Source organism: Trematomus bernacchii, unplaced genomic scaffold (assembly GCF_902827165.1).
Source record: "Trematomus bernacchii unplaced genomic scaffold, fTreBer1.1, whole genome shotgun sequence".
Taxonomy (NCBI): Eukaryota; Metazoa; Chordata; class Actinopteri; order Perciformes; family Nototheniidae; genus Trematomus; species Trematomus bernacchii.
The window spans coordinates 34,810-44,470 of record NW_022987750.1 but is presented as its reverse complement, the minus strand read 5'-3'; the positions used below and the strand labels follow the sequence as shown (position 1 = coordinate 44,470).

Below are 9,661 nucleotides of genomic sequence, written 5' to 3'. Positions count from 1 at the left end.
ACAGGCACTGATTGGCTGGGGCTGTGGGCGGGGCTTCGAGGTGCGGCCCGAAAGGATTGGCTGAGGGTCTGAGGTGTGGGGGGGGGTGCCGTTCTGTAGGGGCGGCTGGGGGGGGGGCAGGTGTGTCTCTTCAGGGAGGGGGGCCAGGTGTGTCTCTTCAGGGGGGGGGGGGCAGACTCTGAAGGTCACAGAGGTCATCGGGCCTGAAACACAAACATCAGTTTTTACTACTACGGCTAAAGGCCCCTACACACCAATCTGACACCAAAGAGCACGTCCCGACGGACCAGGTGGAGGGATTATATCTCTACCTAGGACCAGGTACCTATATAGTGCTAACACTAGTAAAGGCTAACAGTGAGCACCGTGCTAACACTAGTGAAGGCTAGCAGTGAGCACCGTGCTAACACTAGTGAAGGCTAACAGTGAGCACCGTGCTAACACTAGTAAAGGCTAACAGTGAGCACTGTGCTAACACTAGTAAAGGCTAACAGTGAGCACCGTGCTAACACTAGTAAAGGCTAACAGTGAGCACCGTGCTAACACTAGTGAAGGCTAGCAGTGAGCACCGTGCTAACACTAGTGAAGGCTAACAGTGAGCACCGTGCTAACACTAGTAAAGGCTAACAGTGAGCACTGGGCTAACACTAGTAAAGGCTAGCAGTGAGCACCGTGCTAACACTAGTAAAGGCTAACAGTGAGCACCGTGCTAACACTAGTAAAGGCTAACAGTGAGCATCGAACACAGTCTCACGGCATTTCGTGTTATAGTCACAAAATGAATCTATTGACTCGTGTTCACCAACACGATTTCGCATTTTTTTTCGTGTCACACAGAACGATTTTAAAAGCAGTGTAAAGAATAACAAATTAGAAGGAAAAAAAGATTTAAAAAATACAGATGTCAGTATTCTGAGGCTCTGAGCCATGTCTTTTCCTCATGGACGGCAAAAAAACTCTGACATTATACAATTTAAAATAAAATGGATAGGGTTAGGCTTAGGGTAAGATATTGAGTAAGAACATGTTTTTATGAACCACACTTCCGGAATTCCAAGACCCGACCGGACAAAAAGACGTGTTGCAGGCACGAAACATACTACCAATAGAAATACATTGCTTTTAAACTCGTTCTGTGTGACACGAAAGAAATGCGAAAATCGTGTTGGCGAACACGAATCAATAGATTACATTAATTTCGTGACTATAACACGAAATACCGTGAGACTGGGTTGTCTCATCACAGATTTTTACTCCATGATAAATCACAGAAACTGAAAACTTTCATCTGTTTCCTGTCTCTCCATGACATCTGAGCCGCACGGAAATAGACTGATTGTGTGTGTGTGTGTGTGTGTGTGTGTGTGTGTGTGTGTGTGTGTGTGTGTGTGTGTGGGTGTGTGTGTGTGTGTGTGTGTATGTGTGTGTGTGTGTGTGTGTGTGTATGAATCACTCTGCTATTTGTGGAGCTGAGTCTCTCCCGGCTGAGCACCAAACCTGCTTCTGTCAGTAGGTCAGCAGTTAGCCTAGCATTACAGCTTAAAGACTGGAAGCAGGGGGAAACTATTAGCCTAGCTTAGCTTATATTTTATCATCATGTGTTCCTGAAGTGTCTTTATATTAATACAGTATAACATGTTACCATCATGTGTTCCTGAAGTGTCTTTATATTAATACAGTATAACATGTTACCATCATGTGTTCCTGAAGTGTCTTTATATGAATACAGTATAACATGTTATCATCATGTGTTCCTGAAGTGTCTTTATATTAATACAGTATAACATGTTACCATCATGTGTTCCTGAAGTGTCTTTATATTAATACAGTATAACATGTTATCATGTGTTCCTGAAGTGTCTTTATATTAATACAGTATAACATGTTATCGTCATGTGTTCCTGAAGTGTCTTTATATTAATACAGTATAACATGTTATCATCATGTGTTCCTGAAGTGTCTTTATATTAATACAGTATAACATGTTATCATCATGTGTTCCTGAAGTGTTTTTATATTAATACAGTATAACATGTTATCATCATGTGTTCCTCAAGTGTTTTTATATTAATACAGTATAACATGTTATCGTCATGTGTTCCTGAAGTGTCTTTATATTAATACAGTATAACATGTTATCATCATGTGTTCCTGAAGTGTCTTTATATTAATACAGTATAACATGTTACCATCATGTGTTCCTGAAGTGTCTTTATATTAATACAGTATAGCATGTTATCGTCATGTGTTCCTGAAGTGTTTTTATATTAATACAGTATAACATGTTAACATCATGTGTTCCTGAAGTGTCTTTATATTAATACAGTATAGCATGTTATCGTCATGTGTTCCTGAAGTGTTTTTATATTAATACAGTATAACATGTTATCGTCATGTGTTCCTGAAGTGTTTTTATATTAATACAGTATAACATGTTAACATCATGTGTTCCTGAAGAGTGTTTATATTAATACAGTATAACATGTTAACATCATGTGTTCCTGAAGTGTCTTTATATTAATACAGTATAACATGTTATCATCATGTGTTCCTGAAGTGTTTTTATATTAATACAGTATAACATGTTATCATCATGTGTTCCTCAAGTGTTTTTATATTAATACAGTATAACATGTTACCATCATGTGTTCCTGAAGTGTCTTTATATTAATACAGTATAACATGTTACAATCATGTGTTCCTGAAGTGTTTTTATATTAATACAGTATAACATGTTATCATCATGTGTTCCTCAAGTGTTTTTATATTAATACAGTATAACATGTTATCATCATGTGTTCCTGAAGTGTCTTTATATGAATACAGTATAACATGTTAACATCATGTGTTCCTGAAGTGTCTTTATATTAATACAGTATAACATGTTATCATCATGTGTTCCTCAAGTGTGTATATTAATACAGTATAACATGTTATCATCATGTGTTCCTGAAGTGTCTTTATATTAATACAGTATAACATGTTATCATCATGTGTTCCTGAAGTGTCTTTATATTAATACAGTATAACATGTTATCATCATGTGTTCCTGAAGTGTCTTTATATGAATACAGTATAACATGTTATCATCATGTGTTCCTGAAGTGTCTTTATATGAATACAGTAGAACATGTTATCATCATGTGTTCCTGGGGGAAACTATTAGCCTAGCTTAGCATAAAGACTGGAAGCAGAGGAACCTATTAGCCTAGCTTAGCATACAGACTGGAAGCAGAGGGAAACTATTAGCCTAGCTTAGCATACACACTGGAAGCAGGGGGAAACTGTTAGCCTAGCTTAGCATACAGACTGGAAGCAGGGGGAAACTGTTAGCCTAGCTTAGCATACAGACTGGAAGCAGGGGGAACCTCTCCATCACCTGATCTAAACAAAGACTAATCCAGCAAACAGGATGAAATTATTTTTAAAATGTGGACATAAGATATATTTATATAAGTCTCACCAACTGCGTCAAACTGAGAGACACCCCATAATAATCTGCTACAGATTCATGTTCTCAGAGAAGACTTCATTAACCCTCCTGCAGCAGATATCAGAGGGTCATTCACCTCGCTCATATTTAATTATAAAACATGATGACTGAGCGCTGTCCTCTAACGAGACTCTGAGACACACCGCTTCTGATTTACTCCGTTACTCTGACTCCTTAAACAAACTCTGTAAACTGGAGCTTGTGTGTATGTGTGTGTGTGTGTGTGTGTGTGTGTGTGTGTGTGTGTGTGTGTGTGTGTGTGTGTGTGTGTGTGTGTGTGTGTGTGTGTGTGTGTGTGTTACCGGGGCTCCCCAGCTCGTGTTCTCCGGTGCTTCTTCCCTCTCCTCCGGTGTTTCTTGCCGCTGGCCGCCGCGTGTCCGGATCCTGCGGAGACGGCTGAGAGACGAGTCATTTAAGTGTACATCATGTGTCTTTATATTAATACCATCTCTAACATGTTATCATCATGTGTTCCTGAAGTGTCTTTATATTAATACAGTATAACATGTTACCATCATGTGTTCCTGAAGTGTCTTTATATTAATACAGTATAACATGTTACGATCATGTGTTCCTGAAGTGTCTTTATATTAATACAGTATAACATGTTACGATCATGTGTTCCTGAAGTGTCTTTATATTAATACAGTATAACATGTTATCATCATGTGTTCCTGAAGTGTCTTTATATTAATACAGTATAACATGTTACGATCATGTGTTCCTGAAGTGTCTTTATATTAATACAGTATAACATGTTATCATCATGTGTTCCTGAAGTGTCTTTATATGAATACAGTATAACATGTTATCATCATGTGTTCCTGAAGTGTCTTTATATGATAAGTATAACATGTTATCATCGTGTGTTCCTGAAGTGTCTTTATATTAATACAGTATAACATGTTATCATCGTGTGTTCCTGAAGTGTCTTTATATTAATACAGTATAACATGTTATCATCGTGTGTTCCTGAAGTGTCTTTATATTAATACAGTATAACATGTTATCATCGTGCGTTCCTGAAGTGTCTTTATATTAATACAGTATAACATGTTATCATCGTGTGTTCCTGAAGTGTCTTTTTATGAATACAGTATAACATGTTATCATCGTGTGTTCCTGAAGTGTCTTTATATGAATACAGTATAACATGTTATCATGTGTTCCTGAAGTGTCTTTATATTAATACAGTATAACATGTTACCATCATGTGTTCCTGAAGTGTCTTTATATTAATACAGTATAACATGTTACCATCATGTGTTCCTGAAGTGTCTTTATATTAATACAGTATAACATGTTATCATCGTGTGTTCCTGAAGTGTCTTTATATGAATACAGTATAACATGTTATCATCGTGTGTTCCTGAAGTGTCTTTATATTAATACAGTATAACATGTTATCATCATGTGTTCCTGAAGTGTCTTTATATTAATACAGTATAACATGTTATCATCATGTGTTCCTGAAGTGTCTTTATATTAATACAGTATAACATGTTATCATCGTGTGTTCCTGAAGTGTCTTTATATGAATACAGTATAACATGTTATCATGTGTTCCTGAAGTGTCTTTATATTAATACAGTATAACATGTTACCATCATGTGTTCCTGAAGTGTCTTTATATTAATACAGTATAACATGTTACCATCGTGTGTTCCTGAAGTGTCTTTATATTAATACAGTATAACATGTTATCATCGTGTGTTCCTGAAGTGTCTTTATATGAATACAGTATAACATGTTATCATCGTGTGTTCCTGAAGTGTCTTTATATTAATACAGTATAACATGTTATCATCATGTGTTCCTGAAGTGTCTTTATATTAATACAGTATAACATGTTACGATCATGTGTTCCTGAAGTGTCTTTATATTAATACAGTATAACATGTTACGATCATGTGTTCCTGAAGTGTCTTTATATTAATACAGTATAACATGTTATCATCATGTGTTCCTGAAGTGTCTTTATATTAATACAGTATAACATGTTACCATCATGTGTTCCTGAAGTGTCTTTATATTAATACAGTATAACATGTTATCATCATGTGTTCCTGAAGTGTCTTTATATGAATACAGTATAACATGTTATCATCATGTGTTCCTGAAGTGTCTTTATATGAATACAGTATAACATGTTATCATCATGTGTTCCTGAAGTGTCTTTATATGAATACAGTATAACATGTTATCATCGTGTGTTCCTGAAGTGTCTTTATATTAATACAGTATAACATGTTATCATCGTGTGTTCCTGAAGTGTCTTTATATTAATACAGTATAACATGTTATCATCGTGTGTTCCTGAAGTGTCTTTATATTAATACAGTATAACATGTTATCATCGTGTGTTCCTGAAGTGTCTTTATATTAATACAGTATAACATGTTATCATCGTGTGTTCCTGAAGTGTCTTTTTATTAATACAGTATAACATGTTATCATCGTGTGTTCCTGAAGTGTCTTTATATGAATACAGTATAACATGTTATCATGTGTTCCTGAAGTGTCTTTATATTAATACAGTATAACATGTTACCATCATGTGTTCCTGAAGTGTCTTTATATTAATACAGTATAACATGTTACCATCATGTGTTCCTGAAGTGTCTTTATATTAATACAGTATAACATGTTATCATCATGTGTTCCTGAAGTGTCTTTATATGAATACAGTATAACATGTTATCATCGTGTGTTCCTGAAGTGTCTTTATATTAATACAGTATAACATGTTATCATCATGTGTTCCTGAAGTGTCTTTATATTAATACAGTATAACATGTTATCATCATGTGTTCCTGAAGTGTCTTTATATTAATACAGTATAACATGTTATCATCGTGTGTTCCTGAAGTGTCTTTATATTAATACAGTATAACATGTTATCATCATGTGTTCCTGAAGTGTCTTTATATTAATACAGTATAACATGTTACCATCATGTGTTCCTGAAGTGTCTTTATATTAATACAGTATAACATGTTATTATCATGTGTTCCTGAAGTGTCTTTATATTAATACAGTATAACATGTTATCATCATGTGTTCCTGAAGTGTCTTTATATTAATACAGTATAACATGTTATCATCATGTGTTCCTGAAGTGTCTTTATATTAATACAGTATAACATGTTGTCATCATGTGTTCCTGAAGTGTCTTTATATTAATACAGTATAACATGTTATCATCATGTGTTCCTGAAGTGTCTTTATATTAATACAGTATAACATGTTATCATCGTGTGTTCCTCAAGTGTTTTTATATTAATACAGTATAACATGTTATCATCATGTGTTCCTGAAGTGTCTTTATATTAATACAGTATAACATGTTATCATCATGTGTTCCTGAAGTGTCTTTATATTAATACAGTATAACATGTTATCATCATGTGTTCCTCAAGTGTTTTTATATTAATACAGTATAACATGTTATCATCATGTGTTCCTGAAGTGTGTATATGAATACAGTATAACATGTTATCATCATGTGTTCCTGAAGTGTGTATATTAATACAGTATAACATGTTATCATCATGTGTTCCTGAAGTGTGTATATTAATACAGTATAACATGTTATCATCATGTGTTCCTGAAGTGTCTTTATATTAATACAGTATAACATGTTATCATCATGTGTTCCTGAAGTGTCTTTATATTAATACAGTATAACATGTTATCATCATGTGTTCCTCAAGTGTTTTTATATTAATACAGTATAACATGTTATCATCATGTGTTCCTGAAGTGTGTATATGAATACAGTATAACATGTTATCATCATGTGTTCCTGAAGTGTGTATATTAATACAGTATAACATGTTATCATCATGTATTCCTGAAGTGTGTATATTAATACAGTATAACATGTTATCATCATGTGTTCCTGAAGTGTGTATATTAATACAGTATAACATGTTATCATCATGTGTTCCTGAAGTGTGTATATTAATACAGTATAACATGTTATCATCATGTGTTCCTGAAGTGTGTATATTAATACAGTATAACATGTTATCATCATGTGTTCCTGAAGTGTGTATATTAATACAGTATAAGTAACATGTTATTAACTCAGGTGCTGTGGGGGTCCAGCAGGACCACAGACATGTGTAGATGTTTACATAATGAAGAACCTACCTATCAACATGCTGCTCCGGTGCTCCGTGTCTCTGACAGTGTGTAGCTTCAGCTTCTCTCTCGCTTCTCTCGCTTCTCTCGCTTCTCTCTCGGTACTCTCTGCTTCTCTCTCGGGTCTCTCTGCTTCTCTCTCGGTTCTCTCTCGGTTCTCTCTCAGTGAGGTGGACCCGGTCCCGTTACTGTTACTGTTAGCCTGTTAGCTTTAGCCTGTCAGACAACAGCTGATGGGATGACGTCAAGTTAGCCTTTTAGCTCCGTTAGCTCCAGCTGCAGATCAGCGGCTCTCCTGCAGTCACACTGTGTGTCCCGGGTCTGTTTACCGGGTCAGTGAACCGGGTCAGTACCAGGTGTGTCCCGGGTCAGTGACAGGACGGTACCGGGTCAGTACCGGGTCTGTAGTCCGGGTAACGGTCCGGTTCCTCTGTGTCCTCGCGGCTCTCAGCAGCTGCTGGCAGACACCGGACACCGGGCTCTGCGCATGCGCAGTGAAGGGCCATGCTGAGCATGAGACTGGACTGAAAGACCTTTATAATACCTTCATATTTAATAACTTCATATATACTATAATACCTTCATATATACTATAATACCTTCATATATAATATAATACCTTCATATATACTATAATACCTTCATATATACTATAATACCTTCATATATAATATCTTTATATATAATACCTTCATATATACCACTATACTACCTCAGTGCATGACATTAAGGATGGCCCTGTGGGCCATCTAAGCTAATTTACAGATGGCCCTGAGCCCAATAGAGATTGCCCTGAAAAATGCGCGCGGACGAAATGACGCACGAAGGGTTTGGGGGGCCTCCCCCTAGAACATTTAGATTTGTGCAGGTCTTAGATGCTGTCTGGTGCATTCTCTAGACTGAATTATAAGATGAACCACCACAATATTATATTGTACAATTTCAATTGTATTCTTCATTTCACTTGTTTGTTTGAATGAGTTCTTGTTTGTGTTTGCTCGCGTGCATGCCCTGCATAGCTATAAGAAATACTTAAGTAATGTGGTTGCATTCGATTCATTGTCCGGGTAGTATTCATTGTATAGAAATCGTATTGACCGGGCCAGCCCGAACATCGCGAAGTTGGTCGAACGAATGCCTCCTCATCCGGAAGCTAACCGAGCAGACCCGAGCAGCAGTCGAGAGGAGCCGAGCGCATCCGCGAAGCACACAAAATGGCGACGTCCATGAAGAAAGACGGGTTGACCGACTTTTGGCAACTTCTTCATCGTTTTCCAACCGATTTGACCGATGTCAGGCACTGACACCAGAGTTCCCGTTAGAATATTTTTTTGCCGGTCAACATGTCCGTTAAAGTTGAAATCTTCCGGACAAAATTAGAAAAGTGCCGGTCAGACGTCTTCTTTGTTATTTATTGAGCTTTAAAACAAATTGATATGATTCGATATTAAACAAACTAATTATAGTAGATTAACTACATTATTCAAAAGTGTACAGTAACTTATAACACGGGAATAATAAACGGAGCGCTCTCTCTCTCTCCTGACAGCCCGTCAGTATCATGCAGCAGCTGATCCAGTTTTGTTTTATTGTGTTTTTATTGTGTCTTAATTATGCTCTGGTGCTTTTATGACTTCTTAACATGGGGGTTTATTGATCATCCAAGCCTATGTGGATGTCTTATTGTTTTGTCAAGCACTTTGTGACTTTGTCTCTGAAAAGCGCTTTATAAATAAACTTTACTTACTTTACTTACTTAATGAGTGACCTGACAGTAAAACTAAACATATCTATAACTAGTTCAGGTAGTTTGAGAGGTCATTCAAATAGCTACATGTGATATTCTAACCTGAAGTGTGTGTTCTGCTCACCGCTGCAGGTGATCATGCAGAGCTGCGTGTCGACTCGTCAGCAGCAGCTGATCTCTCTCCCGTCAGATTAGACTCGTGTTTATGTCCATATCGATCAGATCTAGCTAGTTCTAGCTAATGATATGACTACCTGCTTATCAAAAGACACCTA

At 36.6% G+C, this 9,661-nt stretch overlaps 1 long non-coding RNA gene across 1 annotated transcript; it reads right to left on the bottom strand.

The window, feature by feature from the left end:
* Positions 1-113: 113 nt before the first annotated feature.
* LOC117496500 lies at positions 114-8,104 on the bottom strand. Its single transcript, XR_004557292.1, has 3 exons — positions 7,649-8,104; positions 3,796-3,889; positions 114-203 (listed from the first exon to the last, which is right to left on the bottom strand). It is a non-coding gene; the product is annotated as an uncharacterized LOC117496500 (long non-coding RNA).
* Between the last annotated feature and the right edge of the window lie 1,557 nt (positions 8,105-9,661).